Here is a 13,909-nt window from a genome sequence, read left to right as displayed (position 1 = left end):
CCTTGGTGTCCTTCCACCATTGCAATTGGTCTTGATCCATGTCCTTCTTGGACATCATAATGTGCTCTTTCTCTTCCACCATGAGTTCTTTCCATACCTTTGCCTCTTTGAGCTTGATCATCCTCTCCTCCAACTCGGCCTTGCGCTTTGCTTCTTCACGCTTTGCTTCAACTTGTGCAAGCTTGACCTCTTTCTTCTTCTCGGTGATAAGAAGCTTCGTCTCCAATGTCTTCGTTGTCAATTCCTCTCTTGCCTTCATCATGTGGTCCATCTTCTCCCTTAGGCTTGACGCCTCTTCTTCCATCTTCACCCTTAGCTTGCCCTTCTTGGTTCCCTCGGGCTTGCCCAAGTTCCTCTCCTCCTCATCTTCACTATCATCCATCCTTAGCATTGCCGACTTCTTGGGTGCGGTCTCTTGATCCCTCAACTTCCACTTGTCAAAGGTTTGAAGAATTGACCAAACATGCTTAAATGGGAATGGCTTGCCCTTGGAAGCGGCCATCTCCTTGTACCTCATGCCGGCAATTGTCTCCTATCAACCACACATAAATCACATAAGAACCCACCAATAGCATAGTGCACACACATAATCAAAATAGTGAAGAAATATGTACTCACATAGTCGCTCTCCACGGTTCCACTAGGTGGTGCATCCCTCACTTGGTCCATGGCCGCACTCCAACGAGCACAAGCGGGCTTGATCAACTCCCACCGGCCTTGAAGCGACCGGAAAGTGCGATGGATGAACCCACTATTCTTCGGCTTGATCCTACAATAGACGTCCTCGATCCTTTGCCAATACCGTTTACCGGTTTGATCGGTGCCGATGGTTGCATCCATTCCCACAGCTGCCCAAGCACGAACCAAGAGGACATCTTCCGGCTCGGTGTAGTTTGTCGACCGCGCGTGTGGGTGGGAAGTGGCGGTGAATGCCTCCTCCCCTATCTCGGCCACCTCCTCCTCGTCATCCCCTTCATCCTCCTCATCTTCCTCCTTTTCCTCCAAGTCGTCACCAACCCTAAAGGGGTCTAGGGGCGGAGCTCCGAGGTCCACCTCCGCGTTTTGGAGGAGGTCCATGAATGAGGATGGGGTTGCCATTTCCTCGAACACCTCGTGCGCGGCGGGAGGAGGTTCGGCGACGGCGGCGGGCGGGGCCGCGGGCTTGTTCCGCTGCGCGGGCTTCTTCCGCGGCTTGGTCACGGCCGGGGACGAGCCGACGACCTTGGAGGCCGCCCCTCGCGGCCCATGAGAGGCCGCCTTCGGCCGGCTCTTCTTGGTGGCCGGGGCGGGCGCCGGGCAGGCGGCGAGGGCGGGCGCCGGGGCGGTGACGGTGGCCGGGGCGGGAGCCGGGGAGGCGGCAGGAGGAGGTGCGAGGCCCGCCCGCCGCCGCTTGGCCCCGACGTGGGTCGCCGCCACCACGTCGGCCACGGTCGGGTGGGCGGGCGCCGGGGCGGGCGAGGCGGGCGGGACGGGCGGGGCGGGCGGGGGCGCCGCGGCGGCGGGGCCCTCCATGGCCGGCGCGGCAGGAGGCGGTGGGAGGAGGAGGCCGGGAGGAGGAGGCAGTTGGCTCCCGCGCGAGAGAGGAGGAGAAGTGCGGGTTGGGGGGAGGTTTTCCTCTCAACCCCTACTTCTTCAGGTTGCAAAGTGGTTTGAGGGTTGGACCTCTAAATTTTTTTACGGGTTTGAGGGTTTAGAGGTTCTAGTCTACGGCGTTTTTTGGGCGAAAACTGTAAAAAAGCGGTTATTTTTAGGGGTTTTAGGGTTTGAGGGCTCTACTAGTAATGCTCTTAGGTGTTCACATAAACCCTGTGGCAGTTTGAAAGATGACATAGAGAAAACCGGTACCGCTTGAGCCACTGACTTGATCAAAATCTCCTTGCCCGCAGCAGAGATAGCTTTCTCAATCCAACCTTCCACTTTGCTCCAAAGTCTATCTTTTAGATATTTGAAAGCCCCTGTTTTCGATGTCCCTATGTCAGACGGCAACCCCAAGTATTTCTCATTTAAAGTTTTTGTATGTACACCAAGGATGCCTTTTACCTCTTCTCTAACCACCTCCGGGCACCCTTTACTAAAAAAACAGATGACTTACTATTATTGATCCTTTGCCCTGACGCTTGACAATATGAATTCATTAAGTTTGACACCTCTGTCGCCCCCGCACCGTTCGCCTTGAAAAACAGCAGACTATCATCAGCAAATAAAAGATGGTTAACTGGAGGCGCCGAGGGGGCCACCTGAATTCCACCAACATGCGATGACTGATCTCTAGATTTGAGGTGGCCTGATAGGCCCTCTGCTGCTAACAAGAAAGGGTAGGGTGATATTGGGTCTCCCTGCCGAATACCTCTTGTAGGTTTAAATTCCTCCAACTTTCTCCCATTGAAAAGGACTGAAAAAGACACCGATCTTACCATCCCCATTATTCTGTTGACCCACACTGGTGAGAAGCCCAATTTGAGCATTACCGCTTCCAAATACTCCCATTCAACTCTATCATATGCCTTCATCATGTCTAATTTCAAAGCACAGTGACGATGTTTCAGAGCCTTGTTTCTTTTCATAAAATGCAAACATTCATATGCCATGATGATATTGTCCGTAATGAGCCTACCAGGGACAAAGGCAGATTGCTCCGGTGATATTATCTCTGGCAATATCTCTTTGAGGCGGTTAGCAACGACTTTAGATGCAATCTTATAAAGAACATTACAAAGACTTATCGGACGAAATTGAGATAAAGATGTTGGGCTCTTCACCTTTGGTATGAGAACTAGACATGTTTTGTTGATGCACTCGGCACTCTCTACCCCTTCCACAATTCGGATAACAGTTTTAGTTACTTCCTCACCACAAACATCCCAGTGCTTCTAAAAAAATGAGCTGGGTACCCATCCGGACCAGGTGCTTTGGATGGAAACATTTGAAATAGAGCCCTTTTGACTTCCTCCCCCGTATAAGCTGCATTTAGGGTTTCATTCATCTATGGCGTCACCTTTGTTGGGACCGTATCTAGCACCTCATGCATATTATGCACTCCTTCCGACGTATACAATTGAGTATAAAACTGAGTTGCCATCTCTTCAAGCTCATTGATCTCTGTAACCACATCTCCATTGGCTCCTAACAAGGATTTTATGAGGTTTTTTCTCCTTCTCATCATGGCCCTCAGATGAAAGAATCTAGTATTCTTGTCTCCTCCTACCAACCATTCCACCCTCGACCGTTGTTTCCAGAGTATTTCTTCACGATGGTATAACTCTACCAGCTGCTCTGTAATTTTCAGTTCTTGTGCACTTGGCCCCAAACGTCCAGGAACATCCCGTAGAATTTCCAACTCTTGCTTCATGCGCTCGATCTCCCTTCTAACATTGCCGAATGTGTACGATCCCAGGATGATAGGTTCCCGGCAAGCTGTTTTAATTTCTTCTGAAGCTCAAAAACCGTCATGCTTGCTGGTTGATCCTTCCACCCAGTTGCCACAAAAGTTTTTAGCTCCGGGTGGGTTTCCCACATCAGCTCATATTTGAAAGGTTTTTCCCCCTTCTTTGTCTTCAGATCCTCAGAGAACTGCAGCCATATTGGCGTGTGGTCCGAGCACGCTGCTGTCACATGTGTCACACTCGCCATTGGGAACAGAGAGCACCAACTTGGATCTGCAACCGCTCTATCCAAACGCACTCGGGTGTACGACCCACCCGCGACCTTTTTCTCGAACGTCCATTGTTTCCCCACACAGCCCAAATTTGCCAAACCGCAAACATCAAGTGCGTCTCTGAATTTGTCAAGTTGGGCCTGACTTCTCTGACCTACTCCTTCATACTCAGAATGCTTGAGAACCTCGTTGAAATCGCCTATAACCACCCACGGATCACCCGTTGTCGCTGCCAAATTACACAAAGTGGTCCATGTTTTATGCCTTTCCGGGACCTGCGCTTCGCCATATACACATGAGAGCCTCCAAGGGACAGGGCCCAGCTCCAAAACCCTTGCATCAATATGATATTTCGAATAACAAGAAACCTCCATTTTTATTTCATCATTCCAAAAGATTACAATGCCACCACTCCTTCCGCTACTACTAACCGAGAACGATTTATTATAACCAAAAGAAGCAGCTAAAATTTCAGCACGTGCACTCTGAAGTTGAGTTTCTACTAGGCACAGCACGGCCGGGGCAAATTTGGTCGCTAACTTGCGTACCTCTCAAACTGTCGCGGGGTTGCCCAAACCGCGACAGTTCCAACATATAATACTCATTGCACCCCGCGGTCTCCCTCGAAGGGAGCAGCCGATGCATCATCAACAGTCGCATTCATATCAATCCTCACTGGCGTACCATCCTCAGCCCTAGATTTCTTTCTGTTGGCATTCTTCTGTGGGGTGCTCATTGGATCAGCCACACTGGTTTCCCCGACACGCAGATCATCTTCTCCTGTGTTAGCCGCACCTTTTTGTGCTACCACAATCGCTCTAGATAGCTTTGACTCCACCGCCGTGGGCTCACTCACGGGAGTGGATACTGAATCTACAGCTATTCTCTTGCCAAGCACACCATCGCTCCCCGAGGCTGGTTGGTTGGTCTGACCCTGGCCAGGGTTCACTCTTCCCAAAGCATTGAAACGCCATGGAGCAGGGTACTCATACTCGCCCCTTCCTCTACCTCCTACAGCATCTACATCATCCGAACCACGCCCCCTCCCAAAAGGATTAACTGTATTAGTAGCTCGTCCCCTCCCAAAAGGGTTGTCTGCAGCAGCTGATCGTCCCCCTGGTCGTCGGCCTCCACCTCTTCCTCTACCTCGTCCTCCATCAGCCAGTATAAAATCTCCCCACTCCAGGGTATCCTCGTCATGCTCACCATTGCCACACTCTTCATGCCAGTGTCCCATGAGACCACAAAAACCACAGAACGTAGGCAGTTTTTCATATTTTACTTGGTACCACTCCTTCTTCTCATCCTTTGTTATAGACACAAAACGTGTGATCTTCTTATCCACCCTCATACTGACCTTTACTCTAACAAATTTGCCCACGAAGCCCGCTGGGATCTTGATCTGAACCTCTTTGACATCTCCCATCGGCCTGCACATCCCCCTCACAACCTGTTCATGGAGGTAATTGTCCGGTAACTTGTGAACCTGAGCCCAAACTGTGATCTTATTCAAGACCATCGATCTAGGGTTAGCAAAACCGTCATATTCCTCCATCATTAAAGCATGGTCGTGGAAAAACCACGGCCCCATCATCATCAACTTATTCCAATCTCCCAGGCAGCCGAATTGCACTGTGAACAGATTATCATCAACACTTCTCCAAATTGCATCCTTTGCAGGATTCCAAGTAGATCTCATGTCTGCAAACAAGGCGCTCAGGCTAAAGCCCCTGGTCGTGTGCACTTTCGCAATCGCCAACCACTTGGCCTTCGCCGGCGGCTCCGCCAGTTCCTCCCACACGAAACCCTCGTCTTGTTCTTCATGGAGGTGGAGCCACTCCAGGAGTCTGTCCACCGGATCGGCAGAATCGCCGCCTTCACCTGTCTCCATCGCGATCGCCCTAAGGAGATCCGATCGGACCCAAAAAACTCACGGCGATAGGGATCGCCGGAGGAAAGAAAACCCTAGCCTTGCGCAAGGGGAAAGAAAACGACTGAGGGGAACGTGATAGTTGTGGGCCTTTGTTGCCAATGTTAGCCCATCTTAGTAGCGGCTAGGCTGCAAATAGCCAAGGCCCGCAGATTTCATCTGTTTTTTTAAGTAACGAAATTCGTCAATTTCAAAAGTTTTGATAAATCTAGTTTGTGTTCAACCTTGTATGTTCATACTGTTGGGGAACGTAGTAATAATTCAAAATTTTCCTACGTGTCACCAAGATCAATCTAGGAGATGCTAGCAACGAGAGAGAGGGAGTGCATCTTCATACCCTTGAAGATCGCTAAGCGGAAGCGTTACAAGAACGCGGTTGATGGAGTCGTACTCGCGGCGATTCAAATCGCGGAAGATCCGATCTAGCACCGAACGGACGGTGCCTCCGCATTCAACACACGTACAGCCCGGGGACGTCTCCTCCTTCTTGATCCAGCAAGGGGAGAGGAGAAGTTGAGGGAGAACTCTAGCAGCACGACGGCATGGTGGCAATGGAGCTCGTGGCTCCGGCAGAGCTTCGCTAAGCACTACGGAGGAGGAGGAGGAGTTGGAGGAGGAGAGGGCTGCGCCAGGGGAAGGGTGTGGCTGCCCTCCCACCCCCTCACTATATATAGGGGGAAGGGGAGAGGGGGCCGGCCCCTCTAGATGGATCTAGAGGAGGAGGCGGCGGCCAGGGGAAACTCTAGATGGGTTTGGGCGCCCCCACCCCCTAGGAAACTTGCCCCCCAAGCCGGGAGGGGCGGCTGCCCTAGGGGTGGCGCCCCCACCTCTCCTGGTTACGTGAGAGGGGTTGGGAGGGGCGCACAGCCCCTTAGTGGGCTGGTTTGCCCCTTCCCCTTGGCCCATAAGGCCCCCCAACGCTTGTCGGGGCCTCCGAAACCCCTTTCGGGCATGCTGGCCATAGCCTGGTACCCCCGGAACAATTCCGGACTCCAATACCCTTCGTCCAATATACCGATCTTCACCTCCGGACCATTCCGGAGCTCCTCGTCATGTCCGGGATCTCATCCGGGACTCCGAACAACCTTCGGTAACCACATACTATTTCCCATAACAACTCTAGCGTCACCGAACCTTAAGTGTGTAGACCCTACGGGCTCGGGAACCATGCAGACATGACCGAGACACCTCTCCGGCCAATAACCAATAGCGGGATCTGGATACCCATGATTCAATCAATCCCGTATACAATTCCCTTTGTCCACCGGTATGTTATTTGCCCGAGATTCGATCGTCCGTATCCCAATACCTCGTTCAATCTCGTTACCGGCAAGTCTCTTTACTCGTTCCGTAACGCATGATCTCGTGGCTAACTCATTAGTCACATTGAGCTCACTATGATGATGCATTACCGAGTGGGCCCAGAGATACCTCTCCGTCATACGGAGTGACAAATCCCAGTCTCGATTCGTGCCAACCCAACAGACACTTTCAGAGATACCTGTAGTGCACCTTTATAGCCACCCAGTTACGTTGTGACGTTTGATACACCCAAAGCATTCCTACGGTATCCGGGAGTTGCACAATCTCATGGTCTAAGGAAATGATACTTGACATTAGAAAAGCTCTTAGCAAACGAACTACACGATCTTGTGCTATGCTTAGGATTGGGTCTTGTCCATCACATCATTCTCCTAATGATGTGATCCCGTTATCAATGACATCCAATGTCCATGGTAAGGAAACCATAACCATCTATTGATTAACGAGCTAGTCAACTAGAGGCTTACTAGGGACATGTTGTGGTCTATGTATTCACACATGTATTACGGTTTCCAGTTAATACAATTATAGCATGAACAATAGACAAGTATCATGAAGAAGGAAATACAATAATAACCATTTTATTATTGCCTCTAGGGCATATTTCCAACACATACATCTGCGGCAAAGAAAGGATAATGTTGCTCCTCAGATTACACGAAAATAAGCTCGTTGGCCTTCGTTGGGAGGCAAACGCTCCAGTGTATTCATTACAAATGCAACTACATTTTGTCATTGAAGTTCATGAAAGAATGTTCTTGTCTTTTGTTGAAACCAAGTTAGTCGCGCAGGCGATACCAACCTACACTATGGGTGTATTCAAGTTGCCCCTCTCTGTGCGTGATCTGTCATGGCTCGTTCGTAATTTTTGGTGGGGTTCAAAGAAAGATAAAAGGAAGTCCCACTCGATGTCTTGAGAAAAGATACTGAGCCCGACTGCAAGGGAGGACTAGGGTCTGTGACTTCCTTCTGTTTCACCAAGCCTTGCTCACAAGGCAAGCTTGGCAGCTCCTCACTTGGTCGGACTTGCCATAGTCCTCTAAGTGAAGTACTATCCTAACGATGTTTTTGAAGACTGATTTTGCAAGGACCGCCTCATCGGCATGGTACAGTATTCATCGTGGCCCAACCCTCCTAAAAAGAGGTCTTGAATGGCACGTCAACAATGACAAACAAGTTAGGATCTCGAGGGATCCATGGCGACCTCGACCTACCTCCTACACACTGGTGTTGCCTGTGCGGCACCTGCTAGCTTTGGTGACTAGCAGAGCTCTTGGGAGAGCACAGGGGGTGGAATATTGATCTTACCTAACCACACTTCCTCCCGATTGATATGAAAACCATTCAATAATAAAGTCGTGATGACGTCAACTCTATGAAGTCCTTGCATGGGCTTTAGATCTTAAGGAGAACTTCAACATATGCAGCACCTAACGCTTGCTCACGATGAGCTTATCCCCACGTCCACATGCGCCACGAGCAAGGCATCTGATGAGACACGTGTTGTCTGGGAAACATTGTGGGAGTGTCCTGCCCCTCCCAAGGCACGTATATTTGTGTGGCATCTCGTCACTAACTCAAGGGCTATGATATAAAATAAAGTTAAAAGAAACATCATGGTATCTCATGAATGTGTTGGGAGGAATGCAAATGACACATTCCATGTATTTTGCGGTTTTACAATGGCGCAGGGGCTTTGGCATGTGCTGAACGAGCACCTGAGAATGCCAAGGCCAGAGGAGATCAAGAACATGGGGCATGAGTGGCTCATGCACCTACTACACCATTGAACCGACGATTACCGACTAGTTGTCCTGATGACGTTGTGGCGGACTTGGCACCTACGCAACGAGGTGACTCATGACAAACTAGTGCCATCAATCATTGCTTCGAGAATTTTCTTGAACATGTTACATCGACTCCTTGTCATGCATCAAGCAACACCCTAAAGTCGACATGAAGGGGAATATTGTCTTATACCATGAGCAAGACCCGCGCAAACGTGCGACCAGGGCCCCGGTTGCGCCCTGTGCTAAACCTCTAGTGCGTTGGAGCTGTCCTCCATTGGGTTGGAACAAGCTCAACATCGATGATTCCTTGAGAGAGCGGGATGAAATGGGAAGTGCGGGCATGATCTTGAGAGACCAAGTGGGCAACATCGTCTTTGCATGCTGCCATTTCATGTCAATCTGCTCGAGCATCCTGGATGCCGAGATTGGTGCATGCGTGCACGGACGAAGCCAAAAAAAATGTATGAGGGCCTATTGTTGTTGAATGTCGTGGAGGACCAGTGTCATTAGAATACAATACCCCACCCTTCTATAGATGAGGAGGCCTACTACTCGCACTGCAGTTTGGCTCCAGCATGGACCAGACAAGATTGGCAAGTTGTGCAAGACGGTTGTACTGAAACTCCTTAATCAATGAAAGCTGCCATTCACAAAAAAGGAAAAATACAATATCACTGTCAATTGGTGTTGGGCACCCCTTCAAGTTTAGGTATATGAACAATCACATCTAAGAAGTAGACTTCCATACAATTTGTGTCGTAATCACACACGACGACGAGGGTCGGTCCTCGAATTTCACGCGTGAACCGAAGCCCGCACAGGTACAATAGCTCTATTTAGCGGTATTTTATAATTTAGTCTTTTTTTTGCAAGAATAAGAGAAGTTTTATTAAACTTCAACGGGATTACAATCGGCTAATGCAAGATCGACAATAAAGCCCGGTCCCTAATGCAACCAACAAGCGGTGCTTCGGGCCGTACGAGCATAACTAGTCAGTCAGTGTCCAACCCTATTCTAAACTCTTGCTATTATCATAGGTTTAAACTCCCTACTCAGGAAGAAATTCTTAATTTCTTTGACTAAATTACCAAAAGGAGACTTAATGAGCGACGTGTCCGTCAAAGATGATCGAGCTATCATAGAATTAGACTGTATAAGTATAGGCAGAGATGACCATTGGAGAGCTCGATTCAAATCTTGCAAGATTGCTTGAATTTCCGCTTCTAGGGCATCGTTGCGGTAGAAGAGGACTTGACATGCCGCGGATACAATTTCTCCTTTGTCGTTCCTTAGGATCATCCCTGCTCCTGTCGAGCCATCTTCAGCTTGAAACGAGCCGTCAAACGACAGAGCCAGGCAGCCATCAGGAGGTGTTGTCTGGGGCGCCGGGGGGGGGGGGGGGTGGGTACCGGCAATGACGACCTAGTCAGTTGTATTGGTCCCCTATTAGCGACGGTGGACATTATCCTAGCATTCGATAAAACTAATGCAATGATTTTCACTAAAAGAAAAAGGTGGCAGTGGAATGATGTGTGCAGTTGACTTTGTGGAGTGGATATAGGGAGGTGCTAAAGATGTGCGCGCGCATGCATGCTGGCTCCAGAAAGTGGAGGGGCAAAATATGCAGGGGCATTGACTAACAACCAGCACACTCTCTCAAAAAAGAAAAAGAAAAACATGAAGCCATGATGATACACCGTCCAATATCTACAAAGAATGCGATCTAATTAAGTTATCTTAGCAGCCAGTTGGCATGCACAAACGAAAAGCAAGCTGACAAGCAAGACCCAACATGCGTACATCACCTCACTCACCGTGTAACAGAAAAAGGTTCCACTGTTAGTATTGCGAATTTGTTTGGTGAGTTGACATTAGTCAGAAGTCGCATGCATATTGTACTGACGCCACAAGTCTAGCTAAGGTTGTTTATTACTTTGTGCTGCTTAGAGCATCTACGGTCGGACTTGACAAATCTGGTCCTCAAACACACGTGGACGCAATCAGGCGCATCCGTGGACACTGACCTGTCACGCCTCATATTTTCTTCTCCACATACAACTTTCTCACATATAGAAAATCATGTAGAATATATAGCTACGTACTACGTTCTATACTACTCAAATTCTGTCGTTGTCGGAGATGGCCTGAGTCGCCTGTGTTGGAGCCGGAGGCGCCTGCGCCGCCTCCATCTGTTGCCGACGGCGACGCCTAGCTCCGCCGCCGACTCCGAGCGGATGGAGTTCAGGATGGCGTGCTGCTCCGGCCACACATCCACGTCCTCCTCCATCGCCGGCGCCTCCTCCTCCCCCACATCCAGCGGCAGCGCCTCCTCCGCCGGCTCCGGCTCCTCCTCCTCTTCCTCCTCCGTCGGCACCTCCTCCTCCACCTCCTCGAAATCCTCCTCTAGTTCCATAGGTAGCCCCGCTTCCCTACGGATCCGGACCTGCTCAAGGAGGAAGAGACGGTGCTGGATCGTGCAGTAGCGGCGGCGTGGGGGCATGGATAACGGGCTTGAGTGGCGGCGGAGGGAGGGAAGAGGCGGATGTGCTAGGGCTGGGGCGGCCGGCCGGCGTAAATAGCCGGCTACGGCCTCGGGCGGGTTGCCGGAGCGGTGCCACGCGGCGACGGTCGAGGCGCCCGTCGGACCGTCGGGTTTCCCGGCGAGTCCGCGTGGGGCCACACCATCAGGCCGACATGGCGGGCATTCCCGGGCGCGCCTAGATTCCCCCATATCCGCCTCATATTTGGGCTGGATATGGGGTGCCGGTCAGTCCGGGCGTTTGAGTCTAGTTTGATAGGCTCGCTTGGGTCAAAATTTCATGACCGGTGAGTGACCGGGCGTTTGAGACGGGTTTAAGGGGTCCCGTTGTAGATTCTCTTACTCCGTCGCTTTAGGTAACGTTACAAATTTGCCTGCCCATTGTCCAAGTAGTAGGAGTGATCATTTGTGGTGCTTGTGCATGCTGCGTAGGTTTTCCATCAACACCATGACTTGTACTTAACTGATAAAGTCCCCATCAACATATGCGCACTACCTTGCCACATGCCTAGGCATATATACTTGCCTGGGATTATTAAACGGCATGAGTCAAATCTACATGGTGTATGTTGTTATCAATACTACTACTACTATACTTACCTTAAGCCATTGGAGTAGTACTGTCTTGTTTTCCAATTCATTCATCGTTTTTATATTGAACCCAACACCGTAGAACAATTGTTCTACGGTAAATAAATTAAAAATAAATATAGTACAATCCCCGGGGGTAGAAGTTTGGCTAAAGAATTAGCCAATGCCTGCTCTAGGTATGGAGTTCATGATTACAAATTATGGTCTATCTACTGAGAGAATCTAAGTTCAAAATTTTGCTTGATCTTGTGTCTGAGAAGCTTTATATCTTGCTTAAGGTGAAATCTCCAAGATTGTACAAACTGCTGGATTGCCCTGAATACCTTTCCATTTCTCTGAATCCATATGTTCCAGCAACCCAGAATGATGATCTCTGATGCAAACTGCTTTGGCAGGTGGCTTGTACCCAGGGTGGTGTCCTCATAAACTGATGTGCCTCTCTGCCTATTGGGGATCAAGGTGTTCCAACATTCTTGTGCAAAGTTACAGTCCCACAGTAAGCGCATGGTGGTCTCTTCTGCCTGTTGGTTACAGTTTGGGCAAAAGATGCCATCAAGTTGCATGCCTTTTCTGAGTAAGAGAGCCCTGGTGTTGATTCTGCAATGTGCAACTAGCCAGAAGAAGATTATATGTTTAAGCCTACTGGAGCTACTCCAAATGATGTTAAAAAAGGGATGTTCTTCTTTGTAATCCATCATCTGATTGTAAATATGAATTGTTGTGGGCTTACCTACAGCCCCAATAATACCCCAGTTATCTTTTCTGTGTGGGTGAAGGATGGGAGCAAGATCTTATAACTGGTTCAATTGCTCATAGGCTTCAATGGATAAGGGCAGATGAAAGTGCTCAGTCCAATCATGTTCATGAAAGAAATCCTGCAATGTTAGCTCCTCATTAACTGCAAAGGAGTGAAGATGTGGAAGTGTAATTTGCAGAGCCTGATCATGCCATTTGTCCTTCCAGAACAGCACAGTTTGTCCAGAGCCTATTTTGCATTTGCTAATTTGCTTAAACCTGTCTAAGAGTGCAATATGTGCTTTCCACTAGAATGACTCTTCAACTTTTCCTCTTGGTGCTTCTGTATGATAATATTTCTCCCAGACAAGATTGATCCAAGGTATATATTCTTTGTTGAGGAACTTGATGAGATTTTTCATAAGTAGGGCCTTATTGTGAAGAGCAATATTTAGTATACCAAGAACTCCCTGCTTTTTTGGTTGACATACTTTGGACCAAGCAATCAGAGTTGTCCCTCTGTCCTCCATGCCAAATTTCCTCCATAGAAAGTTCCTCAAGTATTTGTTGATTTGCTCAATAACTCCCATGGGAAGTGCCAAAGTACACATAAAGAAGATTGGTAAAGCTGCAAATACATATTTGATAAGTAAAAATCTTCCATCATAAGATAGCATGGTAGAGCAACCAGTTAGCCTTCTCTCAATTCTTTGCATCATTGGGTTGAAATCTTCAATTGTTGGCTTTGTTGTGCCCGGAGGAGGCCCAAATAGGTGAAGGGGAAATGTCCTTGTTGGCATCCCATGATATTGAGCAAGTTGTTGATCTAGGGTTCAGTCACATTAATTGGCACCATGAAGGATTTCTCATAGTTAACTTTGAGCCCAGTAAAGGCAGTACAGTGCAAAATGAGGTTCTTCACTTGAAACACTTGTCTGGCATCAGCAGGTAGTACTAAGATGGTGTCATCAGCATATTGGATAACAGGAAAATCTGGGCAAGCTTGATGGTTAATAGGTGCATGAATCAAATTCTGATGCATTGCCTCATTAAGAATTGACTGAAGAAGATCAGCTACAAGAACAAAAAGTAGAGGAGACACAGGGTCTCCTTGCCTGACTCCTTTTTTGCAATGAAAGAACTTTCCTGGTACACCATTTAGCAGAACCGAAGATGTTCCTGAGGACAGCAGCATTGTGATCCAATTTAACCATCTATCTCCAAAACCTCTTGCTCTCAATATTGCTATAATTGCTTTATGATTGAGCAGATCAAAAGCCTTTTCAAAGTCCAATTTTAGCAAAACAATTCGTTGCTTAGACTTTTGGCATTGATGCAAGTATTC

The sequence above is a fragment of the Triticum aestivum genome, chromosome 5D (genome assembly GCF_018294505.1).
Source record: "Triticum aestivum cultivar Chinese Spring chromosome 5D, IWGSC CS RefSeq v2.1, whole genome shotgun sequence".
NCBI classification, from domain to species: domain Eukaryota; kingdom Viridiplantae; phylum Streptophyta; class Magnoliopsida; order Poales; family Poaceae; genus Triticum; species Triticum aestivum.
The sequence above is the reverse complement of the archived record's forward strand: the minus strand, read 5'-3'. Positions refer to the sequence as shown.